This window comes from Mandrillus leucophaeus, unplaced genomic scaffold, assembly GCF_000951045.1.
Source record: "Mandrillus leucophaeus isolate KB7577 unplaced genomic scaffold, Mleu.le_1.0 Scaffold39, whole genome shotgun sequence".
In the NCBI taxonomy this organism is placed as follows: Eukaryota; Metazoa; Chordata; class Mammalia; order Primates; family Cercopithecidae; genus Mandrillus; species Mandrillus leucophaeus.
Genome location: NW_012104142.1, coordinates 6,395,377 through 6,418,061, shown reverse-complemented (window position 1 = coordinate 6,418,061; position 22,685 = coordinate 6,395,377). Strand labels below are relative to the sequence as shown.

The window sequence follows — 22,685 nt, the reverse complement described above, 5'->3', positions numbered from 1 at the left end:
TCTTGTCACCCAGGCTGGAGTGCAGTGGTGCAATCTTGGCTTACTCACTGCAACCTCTGCCTCCTGGGTTCCAGTAATCCTCCTGCCTCGGCCTCCCAAGTTGCTGGAACTACAGGTGCCTGCCATCACACCTGGCTAATTTTTGTATTTTCAGTAGAGATGGGGGTTTCCCCATGTTGGCCAGGCTGGCCTCAAACTCCTGAACTCCGGTGATCCACCCACCTCAGCCTCCCAAAGTGCTGGGATTATAGGCATGTGCCATTGCACCTGGCCTGAATTAATATTTGAATTGGATCAAACCAGGGCAATCAAATGAATCCTAGTGACATATGCGGGATTCACCTCATGAGGATGCCATATAAATTCAGGTAATATCTGTATGTATATGATTCTTCTTTATAAAGAGACCATGGACTCTTAGGGCTGGGAGAATAGGAAGAAGCATTTATTAGATAATTTGGACCAAGGCATCATAGTTATAGAAAATACTGAAAGGCCAAACATCAGTTGCTTTCTTTTTAGTGGCCTGGTTCCAATTATTGCAGAAGTAGGACATTATTGGTATTCTAAATGTGACCCTTCTTAAAATCATATATCTTCTTCTGAGCACAATGGTCAAGATTTTCAAAATGGATATGTACATACAAAGTTCTTTATTTTTGAAGAAGCAGCTATTTCTAATCATGGACTTTCCCTCAGTAAGATTGTTATTTGAATTGTTGATGGTGGCAATGGAAAATATTTAGAGTTTACAAAAAACAAAAGAAAACAAAACAAAAAAACCCAAAACTGCATTAGATAGGAGGGAACCAAAAGTTCCTTTTTTCTCTATGGCATAGAAGAAATCTTAGAGCAAGAAAGCATTTCAGGGATAATAATGCCACAAGGCAATGTCATAGGTTTATACTGAAAGACAAAGATTTTTTTTTTAACAGTATATACTGTACAATAAAATTAAAGTTCCCTAAAGTATGAAGTCAATTTCAATGGGAACCCTGACAATCAAACACTGATAAAAGTTTTGAGTACTATTTATTGTCCAATAAACTAAACTAGATTCACAGATTACTTGTCTACTTGGAATACAGCAATAAACACCAGTAAACAACCATTTTATCCAATTTAAGCAGAAGTCTTTTCTTTATTGAGTCATTTGCCAATCTCTCTTGCACTTAAAAGCAGATTAAAATGTGTAACATATGGTTAATTACCTGTAAAAACAACAACAACAAAACCTCTCAAGTACACTGATTTTAAAGCTTGGTTGTATTCCTCACCATTCTTTATGAATAGAAGCTGCAGCACCAGGGGGGAAAAAAGTTGCAGAAATACTTGAAGGAAAATACTCATGTTATTCCTTTTCTTTTTTTTTGGAGACAGAGTCTAGATCTGTCACTCAGGCTGGAGAGCAGTGGCATAATCTCGGCTCACTACAACCTCTGCTTCCTGGGTTCAAGCAATTCTCCTGCCTTACCCTCCCATGTAGCTGGGATTACAGGTGCCCACCACCATGCCCAACTAATTTTTGTATTTTTAGTAGAGATAGAGTTTCATCCTGTGGTCCAGGCTGGTCTTGAACTCCTGACCTCAAGTGATCTGCCAACCTCAGCCTCCCAAAGTGCTAGGATTATAGGCGTGAGCCACTGCACTCAGGTCCTCATGTTCTTCCTTCTGTTAAAGGATCTAAAGTTGAGCTACAGCTTAGTCAGACATCTGAGGTTCAATAAAGTCTCTGGGCAAAGACACAGCTCTGGGAAAGATTGAATAATCTAAAGAATTAAACTAAAACCAAGAAAATTTAGTCCCTCAATAATAGTGATCGGTAGAAGCAGTTCAGAAATTGAGTTCACACCGGCTTACGAATTGATTGTACATTTCTCTTCCCAACTCACCATTCAATGCCTTCATCTTGGTAGTTTGAACGGTGAGTCATGGTGGGAGCATTTACACCATGGAAATTAGAAAACACAACTAGGGCTTGGTTTGCTATAAACTGACTGTTAAAAATATATACTAGCATACTGGGTTCCATCTTACAATTAGGCTTTTTTTTTTTTTTTTGAGACTAAGTCTCACTCTATCACCCAGGCTGCAGTGCAGTGGCGTTGATCTCAGCTCACTGCAACCTCTGCCACCCAGGTTCAAGTGATTCTCCTGCCTCAGCCTCCCAAGTAGCCTAGATTGTAAGCGCCTGCCACTACAGCTGGCTAATTTTTGTATTTTTAATAGAGATGGGGTTTCACCATGCTGGCCAGGTTGGTCTCGAACTTCTGACCTCAAGTGATCTGCCCGCCTCAGCCTCCCAAAATGCTAGGATTACAAGTGTGAGCCACCACACCTAGCCTACTAGGCTATCTTTAAATTGCTGTTTGGTTTTTTATTTTTCCCAAGCAAGGACTGAAAATACAATTGTTACGCTGATAGTTCTGTAGAAAGTTCTATTGGGTAATGCTGCTATGAATATTTTTATCTAAGAAAGTTCCCAGCCAGGTGCGCCGGCTCATACCTGTTATCTCAGCACCTTGGGAGGCCAAGGTGGGTGGATCATCCGAGGTCCTGAGTTCAAGACCAGCCTGGCCAACATGGTGAAACCCTGTCTCCATTAAAAATACAAAAAGATTAGTTAGGCGTGGTGGTGGGCACCTGTAATCCCAGGTACTTGGGAGGCTAAGGCAGGAGAATTGCTTGAACCCGGAGGCAGAGGTTGCAGTGAGCCGAGATGGCACTATTGCACTCCAGCCTGGGTGACAAGACCGAGACTGTCTCAAAAAAAAAAAAAAAAAAAAAGAAGAAAGTTCCTTCATATCACTTCATAGCCAAATTCTTTCTCAATAAAACAAAAACCAAAAAGCTACTGATCCGATTTCTATCACTGTAAATTAATATTGCCTGTTCTAAATTCAAATAAATGTAAACATACAGTATATGTTCTTTTACATCTGGCTTCTTATCTCAGCACTTTTTTTTAGCATAATGTTTTTGACATTCATTCACGTGGTTGCTCACATCAGTCATCCACCTCTTTTAACTGTCAGTGGTGTGCTGGAGCCAGAGTGGCTAATGAGAATTAATTCTGCATATACAAAGCTCTTCTCAAATCTGCATTCAGTGACCTCACATTGATGGTGGGAGTATTTAAAGCATGACACAATTGCTACTAATCTACGTTATTTTTTCCTGAAAGCCAGTCATAAAACATTTGCTACCATACCACTGATTCTCTTTTAAATAACCTGCATCAACAGTGATAAAAACAGAAAGAAATGTTAGTTTGCAGCATCAGGATCTGTTTAGGCAGGAAAGGACAGGGAAGGCTAACTGTTATCAGTTAAAAAATGTAGCTGCATAATAAAATCCCTTAAGTTTTCTCCTTTGGCTTACAACTAGCTGAAAGGGACAATTTTCCAAACAAGAGAGTAGAATGTCCTTTCTGAAATTTTTCATCTGGGATTTCTTCATTTGACTCAAGTGTCTATCAAAAAATTTTAAAGAAGGAAACATTCTTCCTATAACATATGGGATGTCACTAGACAAACCAGTTCTCCATAATTCAGGATAGGCAATGCCTATTAGATTAAGAAGAATGGCACAAGCCTATTAAAAAAAAATTCAAGATCCTGTGTCAAAATAGGCCATATTTTCTAATACTATACCTAATTTTGGCAATTCCATTCAGAACTGGTTCTAAACTATCCCTAGCTGATGCCTCCATTTCCCCTTCACTGCCCCAAATATCATTCTAAATGCCTACAGCTCTTCTTAAGCTACATACTAATTCTAACTCTCAGAGAAAAAAGAAGTCATTAGGTGTCAAGTCTTTATACTTTGCTAGTTATGTTGAACAATTAATAGTTTTCCATCAAACAATACAAGAATCAGTATTTTTGTTTCTGAGAATGAAAGATGGGAGATAATTCATTTTAGGGACATTACATCATATAGCTTTAGAGGATACTATTTATACTCTAGTCTATGCAAATGGCACCTGCTAGACTTGGCCTGTTCACAGATCACAATACTATTTTTACTTCCTCAGATGACCCAGACACCATATACAAACTGGGCATAATATCGCTGTCAGTACTACAAGGTTGGTGTCTTTAATTGTGTGTGGTATGTGAAGTCTCAACACTGGTTATACCTAGGCACAAGAAATTTGTGCTGTGCTAGTTAATCTTGTAAAAAACAAAGTAATGCCAAAAAGTCTCTATTTTTAATGTACTGACAAGCTGTGCTAGCGGTACCCCAAAGAAATAAAAGAAGGAACAACTCCCTCCCAGCCCAGATATCAGTTTGTTCATCTATTTTAATACCTCATTTTAGATAATACAAAATGTTCTATGTGAGCTGTAAGGTGCAACATCAGGCATTAGCAATTACTTTTTTTCTTTTTTTTGAGACAGAGTCTCACTCTGTCGCCCAGACGGGAGTGCAGTGGCGAGATCTTGGCAGCCTCCACCTCCTGGGTTCAAGTGATTCTCCTGTCTCAGCTTCCTGAGTAGCTGGGACCATAGACGCTGGCCACCACACCCGGCTAATTTTTGTATTTTTAGTAGAAGCAGGGTTTCACCATGTTGGCCAGGGTGGTCTCGAACTCCTCACCTCAAATGATCTGCCCACCTCAGCCTCCCAAAGTGTTGGGACTACAGGCATGAGCCACTGTGCCTGGCCAACAATTACTTTCTATAATATTTTACCACAGTGGCCTCTGATAAGGAAGGGGGAAAGCCTAAATTCTGATTCGCTCAATCTGAAAATCTAGGATCTGAGGGGCAAGTTCACATTTCTGATAGCAATGGCAATACTCTAAACATGCTTTGAGATTGAAGACAACATACTCCGGACCATATAGGAGTTTTCTCCTCCTCACAATCAGGTATCTTGGTTTCGAAGGGATGGAGACAGAAATATCTTTTAGACCTTCAGGAAAGTCACGGGGACAAGTTTTCACATTTTTTGAGTTTAAATGTGGCTGGGGAATCTGAAAATGTGAACATTTTATCCAGCATTTCCCAACACTAGAATGTCACTCTAGACTTCAGATAGCTCTTCTTTCTTGACTATACATTAAAAAATTTAGTGGGAAGAAATGGAGACAATTGTTGAAACTTAGCAGGAAGTCTACCATATTAAATATTTAAGTATTAGCTGATTGACTGACAGATTTTTTTTCTTTTTCTTTTAATAGAATCTCACTCTGTCGCCCAGGTTGGAGTACAGTGGTGTAATCAGGACTCACTGCAGCCTCAATCTTTCAGTCTCAAGCGGTCCTCCCACCTCAGCCTCCTGAGTACCTAGGACAATAGGTGAATGCCATCATACCTGGATAATATTGTTTTAATTTTTTCTAGACAAGGTCTCCCTATGTTACAGAGGCTGGTCTTGAACTCCAGGGCCCAAGTGATCCTCCTGCCTTGTGCTTCCAAAGTGTTGGAAATATAGGTGTGAGACACTGCGCCCAGCTGACAGTAGAATTTAAAAGACTTCTAAGCTAGCAATTAAGTATATTTTCTAATAATCTAATTTTTATATACTACTTTAACAAAAATAGAGAAAACTTCATTATTTCTTTTCTTTCTTTTTTTTTTATTTTTTGAGACGGAGTCTCGGTCTGTCACCCAGGCTGGAGTGCAGTAGTGCGATCTTGACTCACTGCAACCTCTGCCTCCTGGGTTCAAGTGATTCTCTTGCCTCAGCCTCCCAAGTAGCTGGGACTACAGGCAGCACGCCACCATGCCCAGCTAATTTTTGTATTCTTAGTAGAGATGGGGTTTCACCATGTTGGCCAGGATGGTCTTGATCTCCTGACCTTGTGATCTGCCTGCCTTGGCCTCCCAAAGTGCTGGGATTATAGGCGTGAGCCACCGTGCCTGACCTATTTCTTATTTTCTTAGTGGTTACTATGGGAATTACAATTAAAATCCTAAATTCATAACAATCTAGTTTGAATTAATACCAACTTAGCCTGGAGAGTATTAAAAGCCTTGCCCTTATACAGCTCTGTTCCCCTCTTTATGTTGTTGTCATAAATTACATATTTTACATGTCTTTCCATTAACATATAATTTGTTTTTAGGCATTTTTCTTCTTTTTTTTTGAGATGGAGTCTTGCTTTGTCACCAGGCTGGAGTGCAGTGGTGCGATCTCGGCTCACTGCAACCTCCACCTCCCAGGTTCAAGTGATTCTCCCGCCTCAGCCTCCCGAGTAGCTGGGACTACAGGCGCGTGCCACCATGCCCATCTAATTTTTGTATTTTTAGTAGAGATAGGGTTTCACCATGTTGGCCAGGATGGTCTTGATCTCTTGACCTCATGATCTGCCTGCCTCGGCCTCCCAAAGTGCTGGGATTACAAGAGTGAACCACTGCGCCCGGCCTAGGCATTTTCCTTTCATGAATGAAAGAAGAGTTACAAACCAGCAATACTGGTTTTTATATTTACTTATGTAGATACCTTTACAGGAGTTCTTTATTTCTTCATATGGCTTTGAGTTACTGTCTAGCATTCTTTCATTTAATCCTGAAACATTCCCTTTTAGCATTTCTTGTAGGACAGGTCTATTAGCAATAAACCTCTTTATCTTTTATCTGGAAATGTCTTAATTTCTCCTTCACTTCTTAAGGACAGTTTTGCCAGATTATAGAATTTCTGTATTCTTAAGCCTGTTTTTTCACATGGCAAGATGCATACATACATACATACATATATGTATGTGTGTATATACATATATGTATTTTTTAAACAAAGAAGCTAACTTACCTAGTAGATTCTCCATAATTCACAATGCATTTTAATCTACTGAAGATGCAAGAAGATAAATTGTAGTGTGGGCTGAGATCAGTGTTGAACTGAAGATAGGAAAGCTTTTCAAGAAATTAGTTGCTGATTGTACCTTGATAATTAAATACACAAACCTATGATCCTTTTAGGCTTACTTAATTAGTATCAAATGAGCTTACTTAATTACAGCTGCAAACTAAATGCACAGGGTTTGCCTCATCTCAAAATAATTATATGTGCATTATAATGTGAATTATGGAACATTAATTTGTAGTTTATCGATTACTCCCTAAACAGAGACTGAAACTCATTAGGACAAAGTTATTATCATAGCAGTTTTGATAAATAGCTCCTAGAAGAGGTTCCTGAATAACGTTTGCATACAAGTTCTTTAAAGGAGAACTATACATGTGTCAGAGTTAGTAGTACACACATTTATTGCAAAGCCCTGGTTCAGAAAAGTGTGCTCCCTGAGGTATTCAGATAAGAGGCATATATGCTTATATGTATGTATACAGTAATATCTCCCCGCTCATTCTGCACAGAGTTAGAACAACTTTTTCAAGTTTATAGTAGAGGCTATAATTACCTTTTTAAAAAATCTTTTAACATAAATAACTACAGATCAAACTATTACCTCTAGTAAACCAGTTCTTAGCATCCCCCAAATAGAAAAAATAATAGATTATCATATTAAGAAAGCTTCTGTTATGTCTATTATACTCAAGAACCACACAAAGAGGGACATAACTCTATATCATCTGTGGACAGTATACTGTGGGTAGCTATCTTTTTTTTTCTTCCTTCTGCAATTTAATCTGAGAACAAATATTTGCTGCTAGAAAATGAACAGATAATTATTAAAGGCATAAATACAGACTAATTAGGGAGAGAAAACATTCTAACTCTAGAGGGTTTTTTTTTTTAAAGGAAATGACTATGTTTATCAATTGGGAAGAGCTGAGTACAAATGGAGCTCACTCAATATGCAATTTAATACCTTTTAATTTGGGAAGGAGATTCTAACCGTAAACGAAAATATTTCAAGTGTAATTTCATGAACAGGCCTTAGATTTTTCCTTAAACATAATGGATTTAAGTCAAAATGTGAGATTTTCATGATTAAAATAGACAAACTTTTCAGACTAGCCGGCCCTTGTCTTACATGCTTTAAATGTACCCATTGTTTTTCACATTTTCCTTTTCCTGCTCTCTTGTGAGACAACTCCCACTGACCACACCAATAACCGTGGCTGAGCTTATATTGTTTTCCTTCGTTTTTTTCTTCAATATTTTGCACTGTGAGACTGCTGCCACAAAGCCTGAAGACTGCACTTGATTGCTTACTGTAATACTAACATTTGCTAATTAGGAGTAGTGGCATTATCAGGCTTAAAAAGCAACAGCAGTGAAGGCTGAGCAGCTATGTCAAGGCTTTCCTCAGCATGTGGTATTTTTAACTTTGGCCACCATAGCTTTTTCCTCACTATATTTGTAGTTTTCTGCCATTTTCTCTTTAACTACAGAGACTGAAGGGAAGACCTAAGCATAATAATCCTGTTTTAATTCAGCTCAATTTGGGCCTAAAGCAAACATTGAATTACTCATGATTAATTCTAAGGAACATAACCTACTCTCATGTTCAATGGGTCTATGTTTGAATCTAACTAGTGGCTTCCCCTCATCTTTCACTGCCTTTCAGTCTTTCATTTCCCTGTGTTAATCCCCAAAGTAAAAGAAAAATCATAACTTGTCATTCTCCTACTACACAAAATTTTTGTATTCTGCAACTCACATTTCAAGGAACTTATATTATTATCCTTGTATCATGTGTTCAAATTCAAATTAAATTCAGACCACTCTATAATAAGTGACAAGATGCATGAGGGCACTGTGATCTAGGCAACCATAATTATACAATTATTGATAAAGTTGCTGTTGATAAACAATGCAAAAATTAGGAAATACTATTTTGCAATTAAGTGATGAAGAAAGCTGTTTACTGCCTTCCATTCTATCCTCTGTTAATAAGATTGAAGTTGCAGATGTTCATGTATGCTGCATTGATGTTAAATGGTGCATGATGCTCTAGGTGGTTCCCATAACCTTGCTTTGTCTACTCTGAACTGACTCAATTGATATGATAATATAGAAAAATGCGGGGCTGAACTGGCACAGTTTCCATAGCCTTGAAATCTGCCATTAATGGACAGCCAACTGCTTCTAAAAGTTCTTGTTCAGTTGTCACTGACAACAATGTATTAGACAAACAATATTTTGAAATTAACCACACAGGTGGTGATATCACTTACTGAAGCTTTTATCTCATCAAACAAGGTACACATCAATGTATTTACAAAGCTAGCAATTGGGGACTTTGTGATCTTTTTGGGAGTTCAATTACTATTAGAGTAAGTATTAACATAAAGAAAGCAGAAATCATTCAGGGGTCATAAACAGTGGTAGTAGCACTTGCAGCTTTTCGACACAGGTATAATATTTAGAGAAACACCTTTCTCCCTTTCACAAAACCTGTATTTTCATCTCATTATTAAATAAATACTATGTTTTAGATTAAGAAATAAAATCTTCAATGTTGCTCAATATTGCACTTTACTCATAAAAAAATCATCATGTAAGAGACTCCATATAAGACTGGTAGGAATCACTCTGATGCATGAAAATGAAATGACACACTAGAGAACCTTGAACACTGAAGAAAACTGAAACACTTGCAAAAATATACTGAACAGAGAAGAAGTAGAAAAATACCATAAATATAAGGGACAACCAGAAATCTTTGAGTTTAGAATTTATGGGCACATATGGATTAAAGACAGTACATTTGCCTTGGTGCAGGGGGTAGGGGATGGACAATTAAACAATTAGAAGAGAAAGAGAAAAACTGCAAATAAACTAGAGGAATACAATTTTGAAACAAAAATTCTAGAAAAGCTGATATAGAAAACTTAGTGCTAATGAAGGTAGAATACAAAAGTGAAACACACTGGGCTGCTCTGTACTACCTAGAAGTTAACATTCAATATTTAACTCCCCAAAGAGCAAATTCCCACATGACTAGTTAGATAAGACATGGGCGAAAGGAATTTAGAGAAGCACCAGATAAAAGAAAATGTGCATACATATAATTAATGTTTTAAAGAAGGGCAGCACAAGTGTTTTTTTAAAATAAAACCAGGCTAGGTATGGTGGCTCATGCCTGCAATTCCAGCACTTTTGGGAGGCCAAGGCAAGAGGATCATTTGAGGTCAGAGGGTGAGACCAGCTTGGGCAACATACAAAGCCCCATCTCTACAAAAATTTTTAAAAATTAGCTGGGTATGGTGGCGCTTGTTCTCCTAGCTACTCAGCAGCCTTAGGTGGGAGCATTGCTCGAGCCCAGGAGTTCGAGGTTACAGTGATCTATGATTGCACCCCTACACTCCAGCCTGAGCGGCAGAGCAAGACCCTATCCCAAAAATAAACACATAAAAAAATCAATTCTTTCACTTAAGTCAAAGTTGGAACAATAAGCTTGTTTTAACTTTTTGTTTATACTTGGCTTAAATCCTAAATTGAGACCTTTCATTCTGAGCATTAGTTTTATTACAAGACGAGAATATAAACATAAAGGAAAATGGGGCCACTGTACACTGTATCCATCGCCCCTCTGAACTGCACTCATCTCTGTGGGAAGACTGAATCTGTTCATATGGACTGTACTTCCTATCTGATTAATATCAGATTAAACCTTCAAGAGGAGCTCTTAAAGAACATCTGGTTGAATGTGGTACAGATGCCCCAGTCAGGGTTATCCCTGCTCTCTAACAGTTTCCCAAGCAATCCAGAAGGACAGAAAAATATTAATATGGATTTAAGTAGGTTGCAGGGACTAATGGCAGCCGAGGTAATTCAGACCAAGTGTCTTATCAAGAATTAGAACATCTGGACATATTTAAAAAAAATTTGTTTGAAGGCATTGAAGTCCTAACAAAAGAATGAAGAATTACCAGGCTATAATACAGTGGATGACAGAAACCTAGAGAAGTGAGTCTGGTGTTTGATACTATGAAGACAAAGTCTGGAATCCAGAGTCTGTCAAGAGAAATGGACCTAGTTAAAATCTCCTTATCTCAGGGTGGGAATCAAAAGGATTAAGGGTGTGTGAACAGGCAGTAGAAAGACCTAGACAAGGGATTGTAGCTTAGCCTCTAATAATCTAAATCCTTAAACTTAAGATTAAGATAAATACAGTGTGCCAATGTCCCCATGCCTGCCAAAAGCAAACATGAATCATCCTATACCTCAAATTATTTCTATAAGCAATTTAGCAAATATAACATATCACCCACAATAAAAAATAAACAGTAATATAAAGAGGCAAGCAGGAAGTTAAAACCAGCAGAAATTACAGCTTAATAAAGCAGTTCCAGATATTGAACTTAACAAACAGAAACTTTGAAATAACTATGCTTACTGATCAAGAGTTAAAGATAAAATCGAGAATTTTAACAGAGTACTGGAATACAACAGACAGGTTTAAATGGAAATTGAAAATACAAATTTTTAGTGGATAGTTTTAATAGAAGCTTAGACGCAACTTAAAAAAGAATTAGTGAACTGGAAGACAGAACAGAAGAAAATACCAACAATGAAGCCCAGTGAAGACAGATAAGATGCATTCTATATAGTTTCCCAAAGTAGAACTAGAACCTGTGGGTAAAAATGATTAAGAAGGCAAATTTATATCCAAGAGAAGGAAAAAGTTTCTAACAATTTAGGGTTTATAAAACCAAATGAAATGGACCTCTCTGGTTATGAATGTTTTAGAGAGGGTTTCTGACTTGAGTTGGGAATGGGATAAGATGATCCCTCTGTCCCTTTTAATTTTAAGACCTTAGGATTTAGGTTAAGCATGGTGACTCATGCCTGTAATCCCAGCACCTTAGGAGGCTGAGGTGGGTGGATTGCTTGAGGCCAGGAATTTGAGACCAGCCTGAGCAACATAGTGACATAGTGAGACGCCTGTCTCTACTAAAAATAAAAAAATTAGCCAGGTATGGTGGCACATACATGTAGTCCTAGCTACTTAGGAGGCTGAGGTGAGAGGATCCTTTGAACCCAGGAGTTTGAGGCTGCAGTGAGCTATGATCATGCTACTGTACTACAGCCTGGGTGATAGTGACAGAGTGAGACCCTGTCTTTTAAAAAAAAAAAAAAAGAACTTAAGATTTTATAAGAATTTGGAGAGTGATCAGGTAGAAAAATTAAACTCAGGAGAATAAGTTTTTAAAGACCATAGTATGATCCAATGAATGTAAAATTATATAATATGTGTGAATGTAAGCACTCAGTAGAGATGTCCAGAAGTAATCACTAAATTGTTAACAAGTATTATCTCTGGGGAGAATTTTAGTAAATATTTTATAAGAGGGAATATGGTGAAGATGATAGCAGTAACCATGAGATCAGAATATTGCAACTAAGGGTATTACATTAGAGGAGGGGTTCTCAAACTTTTTCTCTTAAAAAATTATTGAGGCCAAGTGCCGTGGCTCACACCTGTAATACCAGTACTTTGGAAGGCCAAGGCAGGAGGATTGCTTGAACCCAGAAGTTTGAAACCAGCCTGGGCAACATAGTGAGACCCTGTCTCTTTTTAAGTTAAAAAAAAAAAAAAAATTGAGTCCATCAAAAAATGTAAGCCAGGAAAAAAAAAAAGAAAAAAAAATTGAGGACTCCAAATAGATTTTGTGTGAGTCATGTTTATTAATATTTACTTTATTAGAAATTAAAATGATCTTTAAAAATTTCTGAATAAACCTACATTTTACATATTTTAATAATTATATATTCCAAACAAAAATGTTAGTAAAAAGTATGGCATTTAAGTTTTTGCTTATCTCTTTAATATCCAGTTAACAGAAGTCAGCTAGATTCCTATGTCTTTTTCAGCATTCAATCTGTTGTGATATCATACATTATGTAGTCTCTGGAAAACTCTACTGCCATTGAGAGTCCAAAAGGCAAATAATATATTTGAATTACTGTGAAGTAGTTTTGACTTCATAGAAGAGATTCCGTGAAAAAGCCTCAGAGAGGGCACCCCCAATGAGTCTATACTTTGAGAATCACTGCATTAGATTAAGGGCTGTAGTTGTCACTATGCTGGGAAGGTGGCCTTGTTCACTCTAGATAAGGTATAATTACTAGGAATGTGTCAGTTCTGTTGTGCTCACAGCTGTGGCTAGTGGGATAGGCCAATAAGGAATTCACGTTCTGCAACTTAGAAAAGATCCCAAACAGGCTGGGCATGGTGGCTCACACCTGTAATCCCAGCACTTTGGGAGGCTGAGGTGGGCGGATCACGAGGTCAGGAGATCAAGACCATCCTGGCTAACACAGTAAAACCCTGTTTCTACTAAAAAAAAAAATACAAAAAATTAGCCGGGCGTGGTGGCGGGTGCCTGTAGTCCCAGCTACTTGGGAGGCTGAGGCAGGAGAATGGCGTGCACCTGGGAGGTGGAGCTTGCAGTGAGCTGAGATAGTGCCACTGCACTCCAGCCTGGGCGAAAGAGCGAGACTCCGTCTCGGGAAAAAAAAAAAGTGAAAGCAAGCTGGCCAACAAAGAATATTTTAGACTTCCCTGCTCAGATAAAGTACCACTGTGCTGATCCTTTTATGTAATAATGGGCCTGAATTACATACATATCCCAACCTGTAATTTCTTTTTCATTGTTAGAAACAAGTTTTATGTAAATGCATTAGACAAACTATACTAGCTGAAGCCTGACATAGAAGAACCAACAAAGGTCTCCAAAGTGAAGACAGACTTATCTCCATATTAGAATACTAATAACTTAAGACCAAGATAGAAACCCAACCCAAGATAGATGGGGATCTGAAACCTGCAGAGCATGGTAGCTGCCCCTTTCTGGACCACCAAAAAATTATTTATTTATTTTTAATTTTTTTAAAAGTTATTTTTTTAGTAGAGATGGAGTCTTGCTATGTTGCCCAGTGTGGTCTCAAACTCCTGGGCTCAAGGGATCCTTCTGCCTCAGCCTGGGATTTTAGGCATGGGCCATTACGCCTAGCCAACAGAAATTTTAAAAAATAAAATAGTAAAGGGTCCACAGCCTACCTTCTACTATGAAAGGCATGATTTAGCCCATTTGATCAGAAAGAAAATTAACAGGCCCTTGAGACTCTCTCCCTAACTTTTGAAGACTTAAAAGAACCCAGTCACAGGTGTTGCAGACACCATTTTCTTCCTTAATTGGGAAGTCAAAGGCTCTATTTCAGATAATTTACTACAACAGTTTGGTGCCAGAGTATTTTTAATCTTTTCCCCATGGTATTACATCCTAGCAGTGAAATAATATTTTATATTTGCCTAGTCTTTAAAAATAAAAAGTCTGAGAGAATGGTCTCTATGAAATAAGAATTATATCCTATTCATCCAATAATTCTTTTAATACGACATTCCTATTACATTAACATCTAGACCTGGGCTTGTTAAAATATGGCCTGTGGGCTACATCTGGCTAGCTGCCTATTTTTATAAATAGAGTTTTATTGGAATACAGCCACACCCATTTGTTTACATAGGGCTGTTTTCACGCTACAGAGGGAGAGCTGAGCACTTGCAACAGAGTAGTATGCCCTGCAAAGCAGACAATAATTACTATTTGACCCTTTACAAAAAGTTTGCCGATTCTTGATTTAAACATGTAGTCTATTAGAACTGAAAGATACATTAGAGATTTTTTAGCTACTCCTTTCACTTTACAGTTGAATAAAATGAGGCCCAGAGAATTGAAAAACGGAGCACACAGAAGACAAGTGGAAGCTTCCTAGCACATGGGATTCCCTCTTTGTTATTTTCCAGCTTACTCATTCCACGCGAGGAATGCTCTGCCTAAAGCAAGAGTCCTGCCGAGTCTCTTAAAAGCCACATATGGTGTTGGCACAGAAATTGTTTTTTCAACACCTGGGTAACCAGGCTGTGTGGGTCCCAGGAGTGCACCAGTGCCCTCAGCTTCAGCTTTAGCCAATCCCTGAGGAGTTAGATCTGAGAGCGAGCCACTTTCAAGGCCCTGCCTCATTAGTTCCTGCTGCTACCGATCTAACTCAGAGAAAACTGGTCCTTCCCTCATGCCTACTGCACCAAGGCCAGTCTTGGGTAAAGAGGCTTTGTTCATAGAGGATTTGTTAATTAAGTCATCACTGTACTAATAAACCCCCAGAGCTTCAGCCAGTAGTAGTCTATGCTACTTAAGGGTTGCTGAATTTGTATGTTTGTAACTAAAAGGAATATATTATTTTAGAAACAACTGATACGTTTTTTAAAGTATGAAAATAAGATATGGAAAATACAAGAGTATCTAATACCTTACCCCCAGCACACTGGCATACCCACTCTTGCTACTTTGTTTTTTTTGTTTGTTTGGAGATGGAGTCTCGCTTGCTTGCTTGCCTGCTTGCTCGCTCTGTGGCACAGGCTGGAGTGTAGTAGCAAGATCTCGGCTCACTGCAACCTCTGCCTCCCAGGTTCAAGCTATTGTCCTGCCTCAGTCTCCTATGTAGCTGGGATTACAGGCACATGCCACTACGCCTGGCTAATTTTTGTAATTTTAGTGGAGATGGGTTTTACTGTGTTGGCCAGGCTGGTCTTGAACTCCTGACCCCTCAAGTGATCCGCCCACCTCGGCCTCCCAAAGTGTTGGATTACAGGTGTGAGCCACCGTGCCCAGACTCTCTTGCTACTTTGTAATAGCAGGTAATTTTATATTCTGATTTGTTTATACTTAAAGTCCTCAAATCCTAAGTGATGAAGTTTCACAAAGTGAATGAACCCACCGTGTTGGTTTATTTTTCATGTAATGTAATATATACAGTTTCAAGTTGCTACATTATTTTTAATGATGGCTTGAGTAAACAACACACTTTACCTATTATTTTTAGTTTGCTTTCATTTTTTTCACTATTGTACATAAAAGTGACATGAATGTCTTCACATGTAGATGCTCCTAGATTGTTGATTATTTAGATTAAATTCCAAGAGCTGAAACTGCTGTATAAAAGGATATGAAAAGTTTTACCAATTTATACTGTAGCAATATTAAGAGTATATGTCTATACCCTAAGCATCAAATAACAATTCTTTTAAAAGATTCTCCTATCTCACATATTCCAATTTGAACTTCTTTATGAAAGTCCCCTATGTCTTCTAACATATCCAGGTTCAACCTATAGAGTAATCTTCAGTAACTAGAGCTCTGCTGAGCGTGGTGGTTCACGCCTATAATCCCAGCACTTTGGGAGGCTGAGGTGAGTGGATCACTTGAGTCCAGTAGTTCAAGACCAGCTTGGGCAACACGGTGAAACCCTGTTGCTACAAAAAAATAAAAAAATTAGCCAGGTGTGGTGGCGTGCACCTGTAGTCCCAGCTACTCAGAAGGCTGAGGTGGGAGGATCGCTTGAGTCTGGGAGGAAGAAGGGGTTGCAGTGAGCCGTGACTGTGCCACTGTACTCCAGCCTTGGCAACAGAGAGAGACCCTGTCTCAAAAAAACAAACAAAAACAATAACAAAAAAACACAAACTAGAGCTCATATTAGTCTCACCCACAAGCAGGATGACACTGCCAGAAAGCCATTAAAAGTCTGATTTTAAAAGAAAAGCTCATTAATAAAAGCAAAAATGTACAAAGGTTCAAATAAGTTTGATTGATTGAGACATGGTTTCACTCTATTGCCCAGGCTACAGTGCAAGTGGTATGATCATAGCTCACTGTAACCTCGAGCTCCTCGCCTCATGTGACCAACTGCCTCAGCCTCCTGGGTAGCCAAGACTACAGGCGTGTGCTACCATGCCTGGCTAATTCCCATATTTTTTTTGTTTGCAGGGTCTCACTATGTTCCCAGGCTGGTCTTGAACTCCTGGTCTCAAGTGATTCTCCAGCCTCAGCCTCTCAAAGTGTTGAGGTTACAGGTGTGAGTCACCCTACCAGGCCAAAAAAGCTTTATTGAAAGTATTTATTAATGATATGGAGCATGTAAGATATTGATCTTTCTGCATCTCTCGCAAAAAAAAAAAAAATTAAGCTAACGTGGTATTGATACATCATATAAAACCTGCTTAAAACCCACTTTAACATTCAGTCCATAGAAATCAACTCAAGAAAAATAATCATTCAGAATTAGCATAAATTTACAAATCTATATCTTAATACAGTGTTTAACGTCAAGACTCTACTTTAAACATCACGACACTCAATTTATTATACCTCAGGTAACCTACATTGCTTCAAGTCCTGTATACATATTTTTAAATGGCCATCTCTTCTTTATATGAATAATGGTGTAGGACTTAAAATAGTATATCTGACCATTCCAAGATGAAAGTCATCTCTTTTGCTAACATCTTTATTGAAGCATGATTGACATAAAATAAACTGTACTATTTAAGTGTACAATTGGAAAAGTTTGAATAGGTATTACTCATGAAGCCATCACCACAATCAAAATAACAAACATACACATCAATTCTAAAAGTTTCTTCATGTGTCTTTGTAGGGTCTCAGCCCTTCCTGCCCTCTATCCCTAGGCAGTCACTCATCTAGATTCAGCAGTCTCAAGGCTTGATTTGGATTTCGAATCAATTATCCTTTAGTGATTCAGGTAACACTGCCTATACCCAGTGGGTTTTGTCTCCACAAATGACCATCTAATTTGAACAACAGAGGTTACTTTCTAGGAAAATTTCTGAGCTACAGATTTCCTAAACCAAAAGCAGCCTCAACTATTCTGCTAAGCACTGCACCAGTCTTCTGTAGAGACTGACAGCCTTCTCATATATCAATGCATAATTATAGACTTCCAGCATAGCTGATGGTTGGTGGTTCTTGGATCAACAATATTTTAAAACAAATGAAAGAGGAATTAACTTGATTATTTAGAACCAGGTCTTTAGAACATTCACAGCAATTCTGTTTCTTCTTCAGTTATGCTATACGTATTTAAAGATTTTTCTTTTCTTCTGAGTTAAGAAAAACATTCATTCAAGTAATTTTTTTTCTTTTAAAGTTTGTCATTTTTGAAAAAAACTGTGCCAATGGTCAGTATCAATTCTTGGTGGTTGATCGGCTTTAAGAAGCTATCATGATTATTTTATATTCAGAATTTCATTGATGAAACACATCTAGTGCTATTCTTCACACACATACAAAAAGACCTCCTAGGTATTTTATGTCCACTCAGATGAAAAGTGTCTATAAGTTATATAATTCTTAATATTGGGTTTATCATTATTCTTCTAGTCACTTAAATTCAAAATATTAAGGTCATCCTTGTCTTCTTATAAAGTCACTAAATCCTGTTTCATCTCATATAGTCACCATATCTTTCACGTCTTTTGCCCTTAATGATGTGATCCTTATCTTTCTAGCTTCTGTACCTATGCTTATCTTGCACATACAGACATACTGAACTATGTACCCCAACTCACCATGCTCTACTCTTCTCTGCCTATGACTTTATATGTGCTGTTTCTTCTGGCTAGAATGTTGTTCTTTGCCTTCTTTGTTTGGTAAACTGTAATTACTCATGTAAGATTAAATCTTATCTAAAGCATGTCTTAGACTCCTCTATATTATTGGCTGCTTCCACTTCTTGTGTCCTTAACACCCTAAACATTCATCTATTATAGTTCTTATTACAACAAATTGTCATTATTTTTTCACACTTCTATATTTCATATATTGTGAGTTCCTTGAATACAAAGACAAAAATGTATAGTCCTTTACCAAGTACATAGAACACAGTAGGCCCTCAATCTCTGTAGATGTAGAATCAACAAATTTTATTACCTTTTTTTTTCCATGAGCTTGCTATCATTTGAATTCAATTCCTACTGGTGCTTATCTAAATTGTTTCCAAATTGATCCATTTGATAACAGTCTCTACCTCCTCTAGTCTAATTTGTACACTAGCATGGTATGATATTCCTAAACCACTGTGTTGAATATATCATTTCTCTGCTCAAAACCTTTCAATAGTTTCCCACTTCCCTTCAAATAAGACCCAGCTCTGTAGCCAAGCACTCAAATCTCACTGTAATCTAACCCTAAGTTATCTTTTTTACTTTAGAAATACTTACTTTTCTGGAACATTTTATAGTTTCTATTATTATTATTATATTTTTGTTGGATTTTAACTAAAAAATAATTATCTATTGCCCTTTGAAAGTAGACTTTTCTTTTTTTTTTTGAAACACGGTCTCACTCTGTTGCCCAGGCTGGAGTGTAATGGTGTCATCATGGTTGACTGTTGCTGCGTTGAACTCCTGGACTCCACGAACCCCCTTGCCTCAGCCTTCTGAGTAGCTAGGACCACAGGCATGTGCCACTGTGCCCAGCATTTTTTTTTTTTTTGTAGAGATGGGGTCTTGCTGTGTTGCCCAGGTTGGTCTCAAACCCCTGGCCTCATACAGTTCTTCTGCCTTGGCCACCCAAAGTATTGGGATTACAGGTGTGAACCACTGCACCTGGTCTGAAAGCAGACTTTTAATTGAGGTATGACATATACAGAGAAGAGTACAAATTGGAAGTCTGACCCTGGAAGTGTTGGCCTTTAGACTAAATAGAGAGTTCTAGACATCCCTAATGAGTCTAGCTTGCAGACAACTTACTACCTTAATGTAGCCAAAAAGTGACCACTGTCAAGACCAGTAGAACTACTCAGCTGAGCCTAGCCTTGATTGGAGAATCATGAGAAAATAAACTGCTGTTTTTTATGTTACAAATTTATGGAGTGGTTCGTTATGGTGAAAAAGGCCCTCCTTGCAATTACTAATCACCATCAAAAGTAACTTGAGGCCTATTTCCATTGACTTTATACAAATGGAATCACATAGTACATACTCTTATGTTTATATAAAATGTTTTAATGTCACCTTCATCACTGAAGGAAAATATTGCTGGAGATAGAATTCTGGGTTGGCAGTTTCCTTTCAGCACTTCAAAGATGTTCCACTTTCTTTTGATCTCCACTGTTACTGATAAGGAATCTGTAGTTGTTCATATAATTTCCCATTCTATGCAATGTGCTATTTTGCTCTTGAATATCTTCTATTTATCTTTTGGTTTCAGTAGTAGTCTAACTATATGTTTAGGTGTGGTTTTCTTTGTATTTATTCTGCCTGTGGTTCACAGGGCTTCCCAAATCTGTAAGTTCATGTCTTTCACCAGAAGAGGGAAACCTTACAGCCATTATTTATCAAATATTTATCTTGTCTCATTCTCTAGCTCCTTTCCTTTTGAGACTCCAATTACGGACATGTTAGGCCCTTTGTTACTGTCCTAAAGGTTACAGAAGCTCTGTTCACTGTTTTTTTTTTTTTTCTTTTTTTCCTTTTTTTTTTTCTGAGATGGAGTCTTGCTCTGTTGTTTAGTCTGGAGTGCAGTGGCACTATCTCGGCTCACTGCAACCTCAGCCTGCCAGGTTCAAGTGATTTTCCTGCCTCAGCGTACCAAGTAGCTGGGACTACAGGCACGTGCCACCATGCCCAGCTAATTTTTGTATTTTTAGTAGAGACGGCATTTCACCATGTTGGCCAAACTGGTCTTGAACTCCTGACTTCAGGAGATCCACCCACCCTGACCTCCAAAAGTGCTGGGATTACAGGTGTGAGCCACTGCATCCCGCCATGTTCATTGTTTTTTCCTCTTCATTTTCCACACTTGATAATTTCTACGTACCTTTATTCAAGTTTGCTCCTTGTCATATTTAAATTACTGAAAGAGTACCTAGTTAATCTTTTATTTCAAAAATACTTTCAGTTCTACAATTTTCATTTTTTAAAGTTTCTATTTGTCTGATGAGATTTTTCTAATTGTTTATCCATTATGAGCATACTTTCCTCTACATCTAGGAGTATAGTTAAAATAACTATACAGAATTGCTTTAAAGTCCTTGTCTGCTAATTCATACATGAGCATCATTTCGGAGTTAATCTCTATTGATTGCTTTTGTTCTTCAGTATGTATATTTGTTTGTCTCATAATTTTTGATTGTACCTTGGATACTGTAATTGAGATGCTATAGAGCAAGAACTGTCAAACTATAGCCTGTGGGCTAATCACTTGTTTTTCTAAATAAAGTTTTAATGCTATGCAGCTAACCCCATTTGTTTACATATTGCCTGTGGATGTTTTTACACTACAACTGCATTGTTGAGTAGTTAGAACAGAGACCACATGCCCTGTGAACCTAAACTATTTATTCTCTGGTCCTTTAAGAAAAAAATGCCGGCCGGGCACAGTGGCTCACACCTGTAATCCCAGCATTTTGGGAGGCCGAGGCGGGCGGATCACGAGGTCAGGAAATGGAGACCATCCTGGCTAACACGGTGAAACCCTGCCTCTACTAAAAATACAAAACCAAAATTAGTCTGGCGTGGTGGCGGGCGCCTGTAGTCCCAGCTACTCGGGAGGCTGAGGCGGGAGAATGGCGTGAACTCGGGAGGCAGAGCTTGCAGTGAACCGAGATCGCGTCACTGCACTCCAGCCTGGGCCACAGAGGGAGACTCGGTCTCAAAAAACAAAACAAACAAACAAACAAACAAAAATGCTGACTCTGTTGTAGAGTCTAGTCAAATATGTTTCTAAGGAGAGATTATGATTTTTTTAAGTAGACAAGTGAACTTGGCTAGAATTAAATTGCAAACTCTGCACCCCAGCAATGGACAATGAGACATCTTTACTAAGTTCTTTAAGTCTTAGCTGGGCTGCTAGGAATCCACTCGGCATATGCATAATTCAGGGGTCATCCAGAGATTTGGACAAGGTCTGTATGTAGAATTTAGGGCTACCTCTGTATGGTTTTTCTCCTTTCTGAAATTTCCTTACTCACTTTTTACCTAAACTCTTCCTCTGGATCTTCAAGTCAGTAAGACCGCATATTTTCTACCAAATTTTAGGCATGCTACTTGGTGCCAACTTGGGCTGTCCCTAGAGAAAGAGTCATAAAAATAGGAAATCTACTCAAAGCCACTCACCTCCAAGTATAGACTCTCCTTCAGTTTCTGCCCGATTTTCATTCTTCTCCAGTGTCTCCAGGTAGTTGGTTTTGTAATATTTTGTTAAGAGTTATAATTGCTACCTGAAGAAGGACTGGTCTGACATGAGCTATTCCTACCTTATTTAGTTTGGAATTCTGTATATACTCTTTTGGGTCTGACTTTGTTCCACATTATGTTTGTTATATTCATTCATATTGTTGAGTTGAGTGGTAATCCATTCATTCTCTCTTCATTATGAATGCTATCACATAAATATATAATATATTCAGTTTACTCTTTATGGACCTTTGGAGTTGTTTCCAATTATTTTGGTCATTGCAAATAGTGCTGATATATTTGTTGTAGCAAAAGACTAGAAATACCAAGATGTATATCAAAAGAAGGTTAGTAAAATAAAGTATGATATGACAAGAAAATGAAATACTATGCAGCTATAAAAAATGGAACCATCTCTAAGATATATTAAGCAAAAAGGCAAGGCATGGAACAATATGTATAGCTGACATTCAGTGGAAGCATTGGTTCACTCTGGGAAAGGGCTGATGAGATGGGGAACATCTAGAAGGAGGAATTTCATACTGTGTGAATATAATGCCTTGAAAACGTAGATTAAAAAACCTATAGACGAAAACATTCCCAATATATTGTGTACATCATTCCATGTTCATAAAAATTAAAATACTAAATCAATTTCCATCTTATGTATATATTAATAAATTCTCTATCACTGAACATTTAGATTAGAATGAACTAGAGCTCTGTGAAGTGATATGAAAAAACTTCTAGAATATATTATAAAGTGAAAAAAGGAAAAAACATATCA

General features: G+C 37.9%; 1 protein-coding gene across 4 annotated transcripts in view; it reads right to left on the bottom strand.

The window, feature by feature from the left end:
• The window catches only part of ADK (adenosine kinase), a 636,511-nt gene that overhangs the window by 53,866 nt on the left and 559,960 nt on the right, over positions 1-22,685 (bottom strand). The gene's annotated exons all lie outside the window — the stretch shown is intronic.